The 18,878-nt window shown below is 39.8% G+C and overlaps 1 protein-coding gene across 1 annotated transcript in view; it reads left to right on the top strand.

Moving 5' to 3' along the window:
* LRBA (LPS responsive beige-like anchor protein) overlaps positions 1 to 18,878 on the top strand; it is a 558,416-nt gene that overhangs the window by 266,010 nt on the left and 273,528 nt on the right. The window lies entirely within an intron of this gene.

Below are 18,878 nucleotides of genomic sequence, written 5' to 3'. Positions count from 1 at the left end.
GCCTGTACTGAGGCAGGACCAAGTAAACCTAGACCGTCCGTGATAGGTGTTAGTCCAACCTATTCTTAAAAACTTCAGGGGTTTCCACCGCCTCCCTTGGAAGCCTGTTTCAGAATTTAACTACCCTTATAGTTACAAGGCTTTTTGTAATATCTAACCTAAATCTCCCTTGCTACAGAAATAAGACGATTACTTCTTGTCCTACCTTCAGTGGACATGGAGAACAATTGATCATAGTCCTCTTTATAACAACCATTAACATATTTGAAGGTGGTTATCAGATCTCCGCTCGGTCATCTTTTTTCGTGCCCAGTTTTTAACCTTTCCTGATATGACCGGTTTTCTAAACCATTTGTCATTTTTGTTGCTCTACTCCAGGGGTCGGCAAACTTTTTGGGCCGAGGGCCACATCTGGGTGGGGAAATTGTATGCAGGGCCAGGGCACGGGGTTGGGGTGTGGGAGGGAGTGCAGGGTGCGGGAGGTGGTGCGGGGTGCAGGAATGGGCTCAGGGCAAGGGATTGGGGCAGAGGAGGGGTGTGAGGTGTCTGAGGAGGCTCAGGGAAGGGAATTGGGGTGCAAGAGGGGTACGGACTGCAGGAGGGAGCTCAGGAAAGGGAGTTGGGGTGCAGGAGGGGTGCAGGGTGCGACGGGGGCTCAGGGCAGGGAGTTGGGGTGCATAGGGGTGCAGGCCGCTTCTGAGAGTGGCATGGGGCTTGCAGCACCATGGGGGGCAATCCTGCGGGCCGGATCCAAAGCCCTGAGGGGCAGGATCCGGCCTGCGGGCCGTAGTTTGAACACCCCTGCTCTACTCTGTACTCTTTCCAGTTTGCCCGCATCTTTCCTAAAGTGTGGTGCCCAGAATTGGACAGAGTACTCAAGCTGAGGCCTTACCAGTGCTGAGTAAAGAGGAACAATTACTTCCCATGTCTTATATAGGACACTGCTGTTAATGCAGTCCAGAATGACACTAGTCTTTTTTGCAATTGCATCTCACGGTTGAGACGTATTCAATTTATAATCCACTATAAATCCCCCATGTATAAATGGCCATGTGCTTCGGATGGAAACTGATTCCATCATCAGAATGCAAGAAGATGGACACTGGAAGGCAAGCGAAACAAGGCCACCCGAAAACAACATGGTGAGGAGCTGTGGAAGCTGAGCTGAAAAATCTGGGGCACAGCTGGGGAAACATTGAAAGACTTGCCAGAAACAGACATGAGTGAAGGAGCTTCGTCGCTGCCCTAAATGTCAGAGGCATAATGGGAACATGATGATGATGATAAATCCCCCAGATCCTTTTCAGCAGGCCTACCACCTAGCCAGTTATTTCCCATTTTGTGGCTGTGGATTTGATTTTTCCTTTCTAAATGAAATACTTTGCACTTGTGCTTGAATTTCATGTTGTTGATTTCAGACCAATTCTCCAATTTGTCATGGTCATTCTGAATTTTAAGCCTGGCCTCCAAAGTGCTTACAGTCCCTACCAACTTGATGTTATCTGCAAATTTTATAAGCATGCTATCTGCTCCATTTCCCAAGTAATTAATTGACTAGAGCTGGTCACAGGACTGACTCCTGTGGGACCCACTATATACATCCTCTGTTTGACAATGACCCATTGATAACTGCTGTCTGAGAACCATCTTTCAATCAGTTATGCACCCACCTTATAGTAATTTCAGCTAGACCACTTTGTTTATTTAGGAGAATGTCATGTGGGACTGTGTCAAAAGCCTTACCCAGATCAAGATATATCACAACTACTGCTTCCCTGCATCAACTAGACCAGTAGCCCTGTCAAAGAAGGCAATTAGGTTTGTTTGGCATGATTTGTTCTGGACAAATCCATGCAGGCCATTGCTTATAACCCTATTATCCTCTAGGTGCTTACAAAATGATTGTTTAAAAATTTTGTTGTATCTTGCCTGCTGTTGAAGTTACACTGACTGGTCTATAATTCCTGGGTCCTCTTTGTTCCCCTTTTTAAAAATAGGTATTGTTTGCCCTTTTCCTGCCCTGTGGGACCTCACCTGTCCTTCATGAGTTCTCAAAGATAATTGCTAAAGATTCCAAGATTGCTTTAGCAGTTCCTTTAGTACCCTAGGATGCATTTCATCAGGTCCTGCCAATTTCAATACATCTGTTTTATCTAAATATTCTTTAATCTGTTCTTTCGCTCTTTGACTGTCCTTAATATTAATTGTGTTGAGTATCTGGTCACCAGTCTTTTTAGTGAAAACTGAAGCAAAATAGGCATTAAACACTTCTGCTTTCTTTATGTCTCCTGTTATGAGCTCTCCTTCCCATGAAGTAGGGTACCTATGCTTTCCATCATCTTTCTCTTGGTCCTAATATATTTAAAGAATCTCTTCTTACTGCCTTTTCTGTCCCTTGCTAGGTGTAACTCATTTTGTGCCTTAGCCTTTCTGATTTTGTCTCTGTGGTTCTGCTGCTCTGTTGTACTCCTCCTTAGCAATTCATCAGTGTTTCCATTTTTTATAGGATTCTTTTTTGATAATCAGATAATTAAAGAGCTCCTGATGGAGCCATTTTGGCCTCTTACTATTCTTCCTATCTTTTCTTTGCATCAGTTGGCAGTTGTGCATTTAATATTGTCTCTTTGAGAAGTTGCCAGCTGTCCTGTACTCCTTTTATCCCTTTAGATTTTCTTCCCATGGGACCTTACCTGCTAGTTCTCTAAGGGCTAGTCTACATTAGAAGTGCTACAGCAGCACAGCTGTACTGATGCAGCTGTACCACTGCAGCGCATCTGGTGAAGACACTCTAGGCCAACAGGAGAGAGCTCTCCCATTGGCATAATAAAACCACTTCCGCAAGCGGCAGTAGCTATGTTGGTGGAAGAAACTCTCCTGCAAACATAGTGCTGTCCATACTGGTGCTTAGGTCAGTGTAACTTACGTCGCTTGGGGGATGGCTTATTCACCCCCTGAGCGACATAAGATATACTGATTTAAGTGGTGTGTGTACAAGCCCTAAGTTTGTTACAGTCTGTGTTTAAGTCCATTGTCCTTATTCTGCAGCTTTCACTCCTCCTTTTCCTTAGAATCATGAAAAGGATTCTAGCCACTGCTTCAAGCATCCCCTGCAATTGTGAATCCACTGGTTGATGGCACCCATTAATGCCTTTGAGCATAAAAATATCCCACTGACTTCTGCTCAACCTTCCAATAGTTTAATATGTTGACACCCTGAATGACTTCTCACCCAGAAGGAAAGAAGAATAATTGTGTTGCAGGGAAGAGGGCATTGGGTGCTGGGAGATGGAAATGAAGGCATGCACAGAGACCCTGGCATGGGGGAAATGGGGCACACAGAACTGCTAGTTGGGGAGGAGAAGAGTGGGGGACTGTGGTATGGGGGAAAAGAGGAGGCACACAGCCCCTATCATAGGAGGGCAGTGAAAATGGGAGTATGGAGAGGAGACAGAGCACCTCGCATGGGGAGAAGGAGGAAATGGGGAGAAAGGAATAATGAGTGTTCACACAGGGATGGGAATGGAGGGCACACAGAATCCCTGGTGGAGGGAGATTCTGAGAGCCAGTAAAAGAGAAAGGTGCTTGGGGGAAATAGGGGTGCACACAGAGCCCCTGCCATGGGGAGAGAAGATGGCAAACAGATCCCCTGGCAGGGGGCAGATTGGGAGGAATTAGAAGGAGTCCCTGAAATAGAGGAGGATGGGAGAGTGGCAGGGAGCTTGTGTGGGGCGGTGGGGGTGGGGGAAATGGAGCCCTGGTGTGTGCAATAAATTTGGCCTACACAAGCTGTGAAGAATACTGTACTACGTTATATCGAATGCTTATCTGTGACTTATTTTATAAGTCTCAGTACTCTGATTTGCTTGTTCAACACTGGTAACTAGATTATAATGCAGTCTTCCAGTACGCAGAGATTTTTGTTTTACATAACTGATAAAAGCTCTTCCTCTTTTGGGATCTTTGATACTGTTGGAAACAACTTGCTGATTTAACTGTGGATGTGGCAGGAGGGGCCAGAGTTGCTTTATGGTAGCTTTTCTGTTTTCTCGTGGAGCAGTTCCAGAAGTTTGTGTTGGGCAATCGCTCTTGCTATGAGGGATCTCGTTTATGGTGTCCCACAGTGCTTGAACTATCCACCTTTGTTTCAGCATATGTGAAATTGCTGGAGGAGATTATGAAGTGGGCCATTTGTTTCATTGGCTGAGCAAAGCAAGGCTTTATGTTCAACTTGATGGCATTTCTCTGTTTGTCTGTAACACTAACTTTTGAATGTTGTGTCTGATCGATTCCAAAATTTCACAGAACGTTGTAGACATCAGTGAGCAGAATCCTGTTGATTTTGGTGAAAACTGGAAAATCGGAAGGAGGGAAATGGGGGGACATATAAAGTCACACACATGTTTAACTCCTTCTGTAATTGTTTTTAGATTAAAGAACCAACTAGTTGATGCTATTTGATAGAAAATTACCTCCTAACTAAAATAGTTATACCAGTACAAATTCTGTGTGTTGAACAGCCCTAAAAGCAATATTAACTATGGTGAGAGAAGACCACAGTATTGTTTAATTGTGTTAAAGTATTTGGCAAATTGTTGTTTAAATGTTGACTAAGTACTTCATGATTGTGTACTTGTATTGATGATATTGTAAGATAGTCCCTCTAGAGCAATGTTTCTCAGCCCATGAGGTATGACTTTTCCTTCTGGCTCCCAGTTCAAGTCTCCTTGCCCTCCGAGCCCCAATCTCTAATATCTCCAGTGTTAATCGCTTCTTCCCCTCCCACAAGGTTCCTTGTTCCAGTCTACTACCCCCCCATTCACCCTACAGGTCTGACTCCTGTTCCTTCTTCATTTGAACTGGGCAGCTTCTGGCCCCCTGTTGACTGGCCCAGCGGAAAGTAGAGGAGAGATGAGCTCCCTATGTTCAGTTGAGGTGTCCAGATCTGGCACAGCCATGAGCAGCTCAGAGTTATAATTGCACTGAAAGTCCTGCTCAGTCCTGAGTTGGAGCACGCTTAGCAAGATGGAATATTCCAGGAATTCAGCTGCTAAAAATATAAGAAGTCCCTACTGAGTATGTGTGGACTGAGATTTTTCAAAGGCTTATGATTTGGCCATATTGGGGCAGATTTTCACAGGGACGGTAAAAGGCACATCCCTGACACGGGCCACTGCTTGCCAAAGTTCAAGTCCATAAAAGTACTAGAATTTTTCAAATAAAAGGTCTCCAGAATTTTTTAACATGGGCATACATGTCTTTTTCCCTAGCCTTTTTCTCAGAAATAGCCCAGAAAATTCAGCCTGAGGCAGACACCCTGCATGGAAATTTCAGCCCAAACGGTTAAAGTAGGGAGAGTTATAAGCAATTGAAAACAGGTTTTATAAACGGGAAGTGTCATGGCAACCTTAAAAATATAAAGTGTACCAACCCTACCTATAATATAGTGCATACAACTAAGCTTTTTAAATATATATTATGCAACAAAACTTTGCTAGTTCTTTGTATGTATAAGAACAATTTTGAGATGCTGACTATTCAGTGAGCATTTCAGTGTTTTATCAAGTGGGCAGGGATGTTTTGTTCAGATTTCCACTGTGGTCTCTGACACTTGTCAATGATTTCTGCAGTGTTTTAAATCATATAAGTGCCCCCCAAAACCTTTGTATTGAACTGATGTAATAAATTACAAGTTAATAAGCACAGACATGATTTTTCAGAGTGAGGTGATAGGCAGATCTCAGGTCGCAGCAATGCATGGAGAAAAGGAAAGTTCAGAAGTCAGAGTCTAAGATTCTGGATCTGAAAAGCAGAAGGGAAATGGATGAACTAGAGATACAACAAAAGAATACTTCACTATCAAAATAAGTAATATTTCTTGATCAATTAAAGACTATTAAAATATACCCAGCTATTGATATACTTCAGGCAGGGGTGTGTGTGTGCACGCGTGCACAATTATGCAGTATTTAAGAGGTTCGATAGAACTGTTGCTACATGAGAAGAAATAAGAGCTGCCAGTAGAAGAACAATTAAACATAACATAATTTCCTAATTTACTACATAAGCAGTTGCTATTGTTGCACAAAGAGGTTGTGTGATTGTGAACTGTGGGAGGCGGGGAGGTGTCTATGTAAATAGGGTAAGAGGCAATAAAGTAAAACAAACCTCTACAACCTGATGTAGTATTTGAAGTGCAGTTGGACCACCAGACACAACGCGGCTAAAGAGGGGGTAGCGTTCGGAGGATTGCGTGGTCAGTGTCAAATGTTGCAGCAAGGTCAAGTAAGATTAGTAGTTTGGAGAAGCCATGGCCAGTAGAATAGCAGAAGTTACTGAGTCACCATGAGTGGGGAGGTCTGGATGGTATGGCAGCTGGGATGGATAAAGGATTCGGTGAGGTGTTTTGATAGCAATTTACTTTTCCAGTATGTTGCTCAGAAAAGGTAAGTTGATTGTGGACTGGTTGTTTTCAACCAGTGTTGGTTTTGTCATGTACTAGAGAAAAGTACAATCAGTCTTAATTTGATTTCTCACTTTCATGACTTTGTATAAAGTCTTGCAGTTTTGGAACAGGATAGTGTTTTTATGAAGATCTTATTTTTAAACATTTAAATGAGGGTCCTTGCATCCTTAAGTGTTGAGTAGTTCTCAAAATTGATTTAAATCAGATTCTTTAATATGTTTTTGTTTCCTTGTTGGTGTAAGTAGGACAAGACTGCAACAATGCTGTTGAGTTGAACTTGGATGGGGAGGTCTTTGCTACAGTTTGTCATTAATTCCATATAAACCTACTTTCTATAAAAGTGAGTTAATGACTTGCTGATAGATTTTATCTTATTTGCGGTTTTTAAAATTTGCTTAGAATAGCTATTGTTCAATAATAAGGAATAAACAAAGGAAGGTAAACTTTTTAAGGTTAGACTTAATAGCTAAAACAAAAAGCGTAAAGAACTACAATGCTTGTGTGGTTAATACTGTTCAATGTATTAATATGAATTTTTATAAAAAAATACTGTGATCACCATCAATTTTAAATGGTTAGGGTTAGCATAACCTGAAATCTAGGGACAGAAAATTTTGCTATCAGTAACATTCTATTTTGTGGTGAAATGAAAGCTTATAAAATCATATTTGTTACTATTAGTATGTTTAGAGGGCATAAGTATCAGGTTAAAGGGGAGGAGAAGTCAAAAATATAACAAGTACTTCTTATCATTTTCTTTCAACCTTAACACTTCACCATGAACATTATAAATGACTCTTTCTCCTTTAGGAACTGACTTGCTTTAGAATGATGTATGAAATAATATGTGTTTTGCATGTCCTGTTTGTAATGATAAAGGTCATATAGTATCATTTACATAATCTCCAGCCAGAAATGAACTCCAGCAATATCTTCTGTATAACATATACATTATCTGAGGTTTAAAACTCTCATTATTCATGAAAGTTAATTTTACAGTGGGTGTGAATGATCTATCTTATGGCTGCTTTTTTGATCATTCTATAAAATAATATGGAGCAAAGCCTGCACAAATAGCAGGAAAACCAGTAAAGAGTGATGCATTTGCCTGACTCTCTGTATACCCGATTGGATCTTGATTGATGGCAATCATTTGTCTTTGTCAAAAAAAGGAGAAAAATTCAGACATTGAAATAAGAGTGCTATCAAACTTTCTACAATGGCAGAAAGATTCTATTAATGTGGCCTCAGAGTATTAACTGTCTCTGCTGGGAAATGATAAAGAATGTTAATTTTTTTTCTGGAGCATGTTTAAGTGTAAAATGCATTATTTTGTCTACGTGGTAAGACTAAAAGTGGCATACTTCAGATTTATAACATGCTGGAATTGGAAGTAAAAACAAAACAAAACGTAAATTAGAAAAAATAGAAAAGAGAAATAAAAGGCCTAATAGGATAGCTTAATCCTTCTGATTTTGATTTCTCCACAAAACAATAAAAGTTTAAGTAGCATAGTGTCGTAAAATCCTTAATGCTGCATTCCATTTGATATTGGAGCTTTGAAGACTAACTTCAAAGAAGGCTGAACAAGAACCAAAGAAAAAGATATAAAATAAACAAAAATTGGAAAACTTAGTCATGGAAATCCTTTTTTATGTCAAACCTAAGAATACTGACCTACTACTTTAAAGGGACTTTAAGTCAACTTCCTCATTAATTAAGCTTAAACTTCTAGAAATAAAAAGCATGTGGTTGTGGGTAGTTGTGTGTTCTTTGTTTTTTTTTAAATAAAGTGTGATATATGACAAAACAGTGCTGGGAGCAGTAGAATATTTTTTCCTACATATAAAGGAAGGAAAGACTTCCAGTAATTACTTGGTTTGCCATATCACATATGTTCTGTGGAATTTTATTATACGGTTATCAGTTCTAGCTCTTTTAAAGTAAATATTAGAGTAGAGGTCTAATTACTAAAATACTAAAGTTCCAAAATTATTAACATAGCACACTTGGCTCAATAAATACTGCTACTTCAGTCTAGTAACATTACCGCCATGTTGTTTCTAAATTCTTAAGGCATATAGTTGAAAAATTAATGTTTATTCATTGTTTAGTGTTTACTATTCCATTGATAAACTTTTAAAATTAAATGGCTGAGAGATTTTAGTGTAAAAGACAGCTGAAAGAGAGGCAGAGTCTAATGGTTTCAGAACGAAATTGGGAATCTGTAACTAGAGAGTTCTAATACTAGTTCTTACACTAATGTCCTCTGTGCCCTTAAGCAAGTCTTTCTACACAAACATCTTTGTAAAAAAAAAAAAAGAAAAAAAAAAAAGTCCTGGCTTTGTGCTATCAACAGTGCAGCTCCTCCTGTGGTGTAATTGAGATCGCTAGTGTATGCCACTTATCAGTGTTTTAACACCATGTTGCCTGTTCCTGCTCAGAAAAACTCTTGGCGACATGGCTGTTAAAATGCCAGTAACTTCTGGTAGCTACCTATGCTACTACTCAGACTGTTGCTACTCCTGCACAGATGATGGTACAGTTCTGGGTTGTTGTTTTTTTATTTAATAGTAAATGCTAGTGTAGACAAAGCCTCTGATCCTCAGTACCCCATCTGTAAAATTAGAGATACCTGCCTATCTACCTGACTGCAAGATCAGTTCATGTTTGGGAAGTTCTTTGAAAATGTAAGTGCTGTATACTAATATCTGTTACTTGTCAAGTGCCCCAAAATACACTAAGCACCTTGCAAAATAAGTAGAGGAAGAGTCGATGCCCCATAGAACATAACTTTGTACATAGTATCAGTTGTCTACACAATGAGAATGTGTCTTCCAGTTTATTAAGGGTTTGTGTAAATGGTTTCTGATGATTGAGGGAAGTTTATGGATAGATTTTGATTCTGTATGCATTTCTACAGCACCTTTCACTGCAGTTTCTCAGCTCTCATAATTCTGCTTAACGCTCTAATGTTCTTTACATATTGAAAGTGCTGTACAAACATAACAAATTCTCAAAGCACTTCTTTGGGGTAGAAAATGTTATCCCTGTTCTGCAGAGGGGAAAATGAGGTAGAGAGGTGAAGTGACTTTCCCAAGGACATGCAATGAGTCACTGACTTAGCTGGCATTAGAATCCAGAACTCCCTGATTCCCAGTTATTGATTCATTCCTCCAGGCTAATGTTGCCACAACATAATAACTGCAAAATGATTATTGCAATATCTACTGCAGATGAAGCCCAAAAAAGTGAATGGAACATAAAAATGCCAGATACCACTGTGATACACAAACCTAGACAGAGGAAACAAGGACATTTTGGGTTAAGATTTTCACATAGATTTTAATCCTACTGCTTAAGGTCTCAAGCATTCGAACTCATACACTATAAGATTCTCTATCAGTGTATGCCACACAGCACTTTAGATGCGTCTTTAGGAATTAATTGTAATAGCTGGTACATGTTGTAGTCACTCCATGTATGATGCATACTGGGGAGATAAATATTTCCTTAGCAGGAGTGTGTACTATAAAACACTGTGTTTCATAGATTCGTTCATTCCAGGGCCACAAGGAACCACCATTGTGATAATCTAGTCTGACCTTCTACATAATACAGGCCATAGAAATTTCCCAAAATAATTCCCAAGCATATCTTTTAGAAGAACATTCAATCTTGATTTTAAAATGGCCAGCGATGAAGAATCCACCACAACCTTCAGTCAGTTGTTTCAGTGGTTAGTTACATGCACTGTTAAAAATGTACACCTTATTTCCAGTCTGAAATTGTCGAGCTTCAACTTTCAGCCATTGGATTGAGTTATACCTTTCGCTGCTCGATTGAAGTTTCCATTATCAAATATTTGTTTCTCATGTAGGTATTTGTAGACTGTAATCAAGTCACCACTTAACATTTTCTTTAAGCTAAATATATTGAGCTCCTTGAGCCTCTCACTATGAGGCATATTTTCTAATCCTTTAATCATTCTTGTGACTCTTCTCTGAACCCTCTCCAATTTAACGAGATCCTTCTTTATTTGTGGATGCCAGAATGGGACACAGTATTCCAGCAGCAGTCACATAAGTGCCACATACGGAGATAAAGTAACCTCTCTACTCCTCCTTGAGATTCCTCTGCTTATGCATTCCAGCATTACATTAGCCAGCTTTTGGCCACAGTGTGACACTGGGAAGGCTCACGTTCAACTGATTATCCACCACAAGCCCAGTTTTTTTTCCAGTCACTGCTTCCCAGGACAGAGTCCTCCATCCTTTAAGTATGGCCTACATTCTTTGTTCCTAGATGTATATGTTTACATTTAGCCATATTAAAAAGCATAATGTTTGCTTGCCCGCTGCTTATCAAGCAATCCATATTGCTCTGTATCATGATCTGTCCTCATTATTTACCATTCCCCCATTTTTGTGTCCTCCAGTCAGTGATGATTTTGTTTTCTTCCAAGTCATTGACAAAAAATGTTAGTGTAGGTTCAAGAACCAGTCCCTGTGGGACCCCACTAGAAACACCCACTCGATGAATATTCCCCATTTACAATTACATTTTGAGAGCTATCATTTAGCCAGCTTTTAATCCAGTTATTGTGTGCCATGTTAATTTTATATCCTTCCAGTTTTTAATCAAGATATCGTGCAGCACCAAGTCAAATTATATTACATCAAATACATATGTTGATCAGTCCTTTTTGCTCAAAAATAATTTACAAAAATTATTGTTGGGCAATACCAAATGTTTTGATAAGTTATCCTTAGGTATTTGTTGCTGTGATTTGTTGCTTACTCTTACAAATTCACACATAAATTTCATTTCCAAAGTCCAGCAACATGATTCCCTATAAATTGGGTGCCAGTTTAGATGAAAGACATCCTTCTTGTGAAAACCATAGTCTCTTATCCCTCTTAGTGACTAGTACAACAAAGAATAAATCTTAATGGTGCAAATGAAGATGAATACTGATGATCTTAAAAAGTTATAACAGAAGATCTGATATCATACCAGTAATTTTGTCATTGGTGTTTAAAGTGACTTCTGAATTCTGATTGGGGTTGAGTTGGCATAGTACATATATGCAGCCACTAGCCGTTCATATTTTAACTAAAGATTAAGAATAAAATAATTCATGAAAATAAACTACTGAATTAAAAGTCATGTATCATTCCCTTCCCTTAATATAAACATTTACCTTAAAAAGAATATACTCTAAAATTCTGATTTACCAAACTCTGGTTAATCAAAATTCTCAGGAGTTGTATTCAAAAAGTCTGTGCTTCCACCCTTACATACTGAAGATGATGTTGGCCAGTTCTGTAGATTAGCTAGCTTTAAAAGGTCAATGCTGATTGGAAAACAGGCTATTCTACAGCCAACCAATCATTATCTCTTCACTGTTACCTAGTTTTGGGGAAATCCTCAGTGTAGTCTTTTCAAAATGCATAGGCGACTCCTCTGTCTTACTGAACCCTGTCTTTCTAAAGGCTTCCAGTGTCCTCCATCTCCGGGATTTTGGAGTCATGCTGAATTGGACAAACATATGAAATACAAACTGAAACTTGAATTTTCTTAAAATAGCAGAGCAATATTTCTTCAATTATTTTTGTGGCTCAAGTCTGCTGATGGGTGGAAGTTGATAAGTTAAACATAGCCGTCAGAAGTAGTCTTTGTATATATGTTCATTTTCAAAGGGACACAAGGTCTACATTATGTACACAAACAAGAATAAGAAGATAATGCCTGTGCAAGTCTTGATCAGTTTTCCAGCGGTTTAGTAGGTCTCTCTTTTTGTTGCATAAACATAGATGCTTGCTAGGAGTTAATTCAGTCTGAAGATGGCGAATTGCCCTCCCTTACTTGGCATGATGGGGAATCAAAATTGTTCATTAGTTTAAAAAAAAATCAGTTTCTTCTGGGGTATCTCCTCCAGTAATGCTATCTAACAGTCCTCTCTTGTAGGTTCTCACTTTGATTACCAACTGGCTGTTTATATTGGCTATTTATCTAGCCATAAACGCCAGAAGCACCATTCTTTTCATATTCTACTTCAGTCTTCTCTTCACCTAACCTAAGATTTATTTCTAAGTCTATCATATATGCAAGATACTTGTTTATGCTTGACTAGAATTACCTTACTTTCAGATGTGTCCATGAAAAAAATATTTCCTATATTTAAAGAACTAAATTGAGGATGAAATATGTCTGATCTTATAGCAGCGTTAGGAGCATTAATAAAGCTTCAGCAACTAACTTAGAAATGAGAAAAAATATTGTTTGTAATTTTTGTATAGTATTGGACAGTCTTGAATTTCTAGCCTAAATAGAGAGCTAGTATTTTATGGTAAAATTGACTTCAGTTCTTCTGCAAAAGTGTTCCTAGACATTTTATTTCTTCCAGTGGAAGGAGGGTTACTGACATGCCGTTTGCTTACACTTGTGCCAACCCTGCTGTGTGGCTCCATCTAGTTTCTTTTATCCCCCATGTTTCAGGTGCTGAGCAGGAAAAAGTGTTCCACACGGCCTCCAGTATCTTGGGCAGGGGAGAACATTCATGGTTATTTCTTCAGTTGAATAGTTACGGAAGATATGGGGCCTTATATATAATCATAAGATATAGATAATTATACACACACATACTAGAGCTGGTTTTATATTTTAAATGTGTTTTTGATTAAAGAATGAGAAATAGCCAATTTTCACCAAATTTATCAGGTTTTTCACAAAAAAAAGAGAGCTCAAAATTGTCCATTGTTGAAATGCCATTCCTACAAAAAATTAGTTTTGCGTTGCAGACTCATTAACTTTTGAAGAAAAATGTTGACAAAAATGAAAAAAGTTCTCATTTTCATGAAAAAATTTCATGGGAACAAAAAACTTCCTGACCAAATCTATGGAAGGCAAGATTCCATTCATTTAAAAATATAGCTATTTTCCTTACATGCTAAGTGTTTTAAATTTCAGCTTGTGAGATTTTTTTCCCTTACTTAGAGACTGCACTTATGCTGGTCTGTTCAATTTTGTATTAGCTATAACACTGTACTGTGTATATGTACAGTGTTGAAGGTTTTCTCCCTATACTGTGCATTTGCTCATAGGTGTGAGTGTGCATAGGTATCAAACATCATAATGTTTGTGATAAAATAACTTGGATTATTAAAACTGATTTCCTGCTATAATTAAGGTAAATATTAGTTAAGTTAATTCAGCTTAGGAGGACATAATAGCCTGATAAAGTGTGTTCTAATAGAGCTTTGAAGTCATTTTATGTACCATATTAACTAGTGTTGAGTTTGTCTCAAAAGACAGGAATTTTGTTCATTTACATTGGAAAATACACATTTTAAAATCTCATCTGTTTTTCAATTTGAATGTGGTAATCGGCAAACAGGTACTTAATGTTATGACCGAACAACAAAAACTTACGGATATTCAGGTCACCATAATGACCCATTTGGGGGTATGACAGTATAGGGTGTGATGTAATATACCTAAATTACTACATAAAGATGAGCCCAATAAATTATAAGTGACAGTGTCTTCAACAAGTGACAGCATCAAGAAATTACATACAGAAAGAACTAATATTGCATACGGGGAAATACAAGGGATGGTATAGTTGTTACAGAGAGAATGTTTTGTTCTCCCATTCATGCTTATGGAGTTAAGTGGATAACTCATGTATATGAGGCGTTTCCTAGGTGAATCCCTAAAGATATCTCCCCGTTCTCCTTTTCTGTATCCCTATCATTTTGTTTTGTGATGATTAACTGCAACATAATAAATATGCATATATCTGATTCTCGAGCACATAGAAGGAATCCTCCATTCTGGAGATCAAACTAAGGCTAAACAAATTGCTGAAACTTTTTATTTTGGCACTTAAAATGCTACTCTCCTATAAACACTGGAATTGCATCACAGTCTAAGGCTTTGTTTACATTACCGCTTTTGTCAGTAAAACTTTTGTCAGTCAGGGGTTTTAAAAAAACAACACCCCCCTGACCAACATAAGTTACATTGACAAAAGTGCAGGTGTGGACAGCACTATATCTGTAGGAGAGGCTCTCCTGCCGACATAGCTAGCACTGCTCATTGGGGGTGGTTTAATTATGCTGGCTGGAGAGCTCTCTCCTGCTGGCAAAGAGCGGCTACACTACAGCTGTGCTGCTGTAAGGTCCGTAGTGTAGACATAACCTAAGCCTGCTACTTCTGGCCACAGTAAACAGCTCTTCTCAGCAGCTCTGCTCTGAAGTTGAGGATTTAGGCCACTGATTTTTGGGTTTTGTCAAACATCTTCACTTCTCTGCTCTTTCCACTCTTCCTGATGATCTGTACTGGGACTATGGCCTACGGGGCTTAGTGGTGCTGCCGCAACCTTGCACCCTGTGTGCAGGCATTGTACGCTACCCAGAAATGGTCATGGCTGCCCCCATTCTTCACTTTCTCTCTGATATCACTGCTCACCAGGGAGAGTCTGTCAGGAGTGCTGAGTGGACTGGCTGAAGTTTGCTCCTCATTGTATGTGGCTCTTATTGTCAGAGGTGAATGACGGGATACCTTCAGAGAATGAAGTGATGTCTAGTGCAGACATAGACAAAAGTAGGATTTGTAGGGATTATGGCAAGCCTCTGAAGGGAATCCATTTTGCACCTGTGATTTGCGCTGCCCCTACCCTCCGCTCTGGCTCCCTGAATCTGGCAACACCATACTCAGTGCAGGGTAACCCCTCTGCCCACAGGGTGGATTCAAGATGCCTGAAGATGCTCCTACACTTTAAGGACATGCACCTTATGGGGTCACATTACAATCCACTGAAAATGCCTTACCAGTGTTATGGGGATTATGCTTGGAGGGAGCCCACATCCATGGTTCTGCCAACCCAACAGCCTCTTTCTCCAGCCACATTGGTGGTTCCTGGAGATAACCCTCCAAGCACGGATATGAATGATCCCATCAATTCTTCCCTGTCCTTGTTGGGAAGAAGGCTTCCATAATTGTTCAAAAATTCTCTATGAAAGCTTCTAAGAGAGTGTCCCAAGAGGTCTCTATTGCCTCTGTGGAGAGTGAATTATTTTCCTTCTCTAACTTCCCTCTTGGAGAGTCAGGCTCAAAACCCAGAATTTTTGAATGGCGTTATTGATAAATGTATCCTTTCTATTAAATAAGATGCTGGCCATCCAAGAAAGGAAAGCTCATCTACTTGATTCCATTGGTAAGGTTTGCCTTAGGGATCAAAGCAAAAATATACTGCCTTTTCACTCCTGAACTCTTTGGAGAATTCTGGAGCTTGTGCCAAATAAAGCCACTAAATATAAGTAGGCAGCCTTTCTTGTTGTTCTGCATTTATGCTTCCCTGTTATGGCTTTTCTTCCTGATCCTATCCTGTAAGGTTAGATTTAATGTATAAGTTTCAATGCCAGCACTTGAACAAAGTATCCTACCCTTAAAACATGACCAATCAATGTTTCCACTTTGTTCAGTCCCACTATTTGTTACAAGTTTGTCTCTTGGTAGAGCCCTGCCTTAGTGGGAACTATGAAAAAGATGTGACGGGTTGGATCACAGAAAACCCCTTGGCAACTGCCAACTGATGTGTTGAGACTACTTCTACCCCTGCTTTCTTGCCAGCTTGGGACTCCAATGCCTTGCCTGGTTTGAGCCAGACACGCTAGCCTGCTGCAAACCCAGGCCCAGGTCTGAATAATGTCCCCCAAAACTACAGGCTTAACTGAAAACAGCTTAAGAAGTGTTCCTGTCTCTAACATTCAGATGCCCAGCTCCCAATGGGGTCCAAACCCCAAATAAATCCATTTTACCCTGTATAAAGCTTATACAGGATAAACTCAGAAATTGTTCACCCTCTATAACACTGATAGAGAGATATGCACAGCTGTCGTCCCCCCCCGGTATTAATACATACTCTGGGTTAATAAGTAAAAAGTGATTTTATTAAATACAAAAAGTAGGATTTAAGTGGTTCCAAGTAATAACAGACAGAACAAAGTGAATTGCCAAGCAAAATAAAATAAAACATGCAAGTCTAAATCTAATACAGTAAGAAAACTGAATACAGACAAAATCTCACCCTCAGAGAGGTTTCAATAAGCTTCTATCACTGACTGGATGTCTTCTTAGTCTGGGCACAATTCTTTCCCCTTCTTCTGGCTCAGGTGGTAGCTAGGAGATTTCTTATGACTGCCACCCCCTTTGTTCTGTTCCACCCCCTTATATATCTTTTGCACAAGGCAGGAATCCTTTGTCCCTCTCTGGGTTCCCACTCCTCCTCCTAAATGGAAAAGCATCAGGTTAAAGATAGATTCCAGTTCAGGTGACATGATCACATGTCACTGTAAGACTTCAAGCCCTCATTCCTCCCAGCCTGATTCACAGGAAGGCCTGCAAGCAAACAGAGCCATCCATAGTCAATTGTCCTGGTTGATGGGAGCCATCAAGATTCCAAACCACCATTAATGGCCCACACTTTGCATAACTACAATAGGACCTCAATTATATTTCTAGTTGCAGATACAAGAGTGATACATTTATACAGATAGGATGACCACACTCAGTAGATTATAAGCTTTGTAATGATACCTTACAAAGAGACCTTTTGCATGAAGCATATTCCAGTTACATTATATTCACACTCATTAGCATTTTTCATAAAATCATATAGAGTGCAACGTCACAAATGACACTGCTGCTCATCAAATAGCCATTTTTATGTCACATCCCTCAGGCTTTTCTGTCTTAGATTAAGTCCCTGAACTAATCCTGTAGTTTTGTGGTGTTAACTGCTCTGAGGTAGCCTATCCCTCACTGAGTTGTTACCTTCTGTGTACAATGCTGTTCATTATTTAACATAGCTGTTTTCTACCTTCCTTCCTTTGCATGACTATAGCGAGGCAATGTATGTGATTTTCATTCCTGGGCGGTGAGGACAATCTCCAGAACCTTCTTGCCCCATGCATTGTTAGAGATGAAGAAGCTTTAGGGAGGATATTCAAACCCCTATCAGCTTTCATTCTCTTCACCTGGTGTTCGTCTGGTGAGGCACCACCCCAAAGATCAATTTATGTCTCCAGCCAAAAAAAAGAACCTCTTCTGCTCCAGGCACTGATAGAAATTAGTCCGCAGGATTTAAGCTTTCCTTGCTTTGCCAGAGTGGAAAGGAAGCTCTGGTGAGACAGAGCCAGGGAAATTCTGATAATTCTTTGCAGGCTCTGGCTTTTTCATCTATGGGAAATGCCTATAAGCCCACCTTGCAAATTAAACCTCATGGAAGATCTTCTGATTGAGGGTCCAATGAAATGCTAAGACCCAGTTAAATTCCTACTGACAGCTTGGAACTTGAGAAGGTGAACTTTGAGAAGATGGGATCTTCAAATCAACTTGTGGATGATGTTCCACAAAACAACAGTCCACCTCTTGAGGGTCTACTACTGTTTTTGTAAATTCTTCTGATCCTGAGGAATTGAACAGTATAGAATTACAAATCAGTCCTTTCCAAAATCTCTGTTGTTGGATGGCTACATCAAAGGTCTCAGCTTCAGCACCTTTTACGTTACATAACAACATTGAGCGTTCGAAGGGTATCTTCTGGTGCAGAGCACTGTTGAAGATATCCCTGTTGAAGGTTCTAAATCCTTTGCAGACCATGTGGATGAGTCCTCACATACTTCTAAAGAACTCTAGAACAACACTCCAGTCACTTGGCATTTATACACCAGTGCTGAAGAGAAGACAGGGTAGATACCAGCCTGCCCCAAAGCCTTGACCACCACATTTCACCCTCCAGATGACAGAGCCCTCCTCCAAAGCTCAGGCAGACACCAGCACAAGGGGCTCCACCTCACACTTCCACCTCGAAACAGCAATTTTGAAGCTTTGGTTGAGGCCCCGAGATGCCTCCCTCTAATCCAGTTGCTGGAACCATCTTTACTTCCCCTTCAGTTTGGTGACCGCTTGGTTCTCTTCTACCCAGCATGGTGACAAATCGCCTTGGACAAATGGGTCTTGGAAATAATCAACAAAGGGTTCTCCATTTCATTCCCTCTCCCAGCCCTCTTCAGAGACCCTTTTCATGAACACCTTCTACAAAAAGAAATAAACCACCTTCTGCAACTGGGAGCCATAGAACTGCTCCCATTCCAACACAGAATAAAAGGTTTTTATTCCTGTATTTATTATTTATTTATTTTGTTTTTTGGTCCAAAAGAAATCCAGTGGATGGAGACCTATCCAAGACTTGAGGAACCTCAACAAGTTTGTAAAACTACAACATTTCAAGATGGTCAAACTATCAATAATTATCCCAGCACAGGAACAGGGGGACTGGTTCTTTGCCCTTGACTTCCAAGATGCATACTTCCATATCACCATATATTCTTCCTGTAGGCGATTC

Source organism: Natator depressus, chromosome 4 (assembly GCF_965152275.1).
Source record: "Natator depressus isolate rNatDep1 chromosome 4, rNatDep2.hap1, whole genome shotgun sequence".
Taxonomy (NCBI): Eukaryota; Metazoa; Chordata; order Testudines; family Cheloniidae; genus Natator; species Natator depressus.
The sequence above is the reverse complement of the archived record's forward strand: the minus strand, read 5'-3'. Positions and strand labels throughout refer to the sequence as shown.